Genomic DNA, 428 nt, shown 5'->3' with positions numbered 1-428 from the left:
GCGCTCATCATATGGTGCGCGTCCGCACTCATCATCTCTAGGGGAAGTAGCCCTATGCTTATGAACATACAATATGCATGAGGTCCCTCTAAATCCATCATAATGTCTCTTCTGACACAACCCTCTATTCTCATCTCTTTGTTACTCTAGGTAACACATACTCGTGGATATTTATATTAATATCATTTTCACGCTCTTAGGGTTGTGTCCTATGTCGATCTAACGACATGATGCAATATGACACTCATTATCATATAGCATGCTCAATATGGAAACATCATCATATTAAGGTAAACGTCACGCAATCATCATACTCATCATATTGCCACAAAGTGCATCAAACATATCAAGTACGACATTCATCAATATATATATATACTGAGCACATCATCAGGTATCATAACCCACACATCATCATAACTCATACA

The sequence above is a fragment of the Cucurbita moschata genome, unplaced genomic scaffold (genome assembly GCF_002738365.1).
Source record: "Cucurbita moschata cultivar Rifu unplaced genomic scaffold, Cmos_1.0 Cmo_Scf00087, whole genome shotgun sequence".
Taxonomy (NCBI): domain Eukaryota; kingdom Viridiplantae; phylum Streptophyta; class Magnoliopsida; order Cucurbitales; family Cucurbitaceae; genus Cucurbita; species Cucurbita moschata.
Note: the sequence above shows the minus strand (reverse complement) of the source record.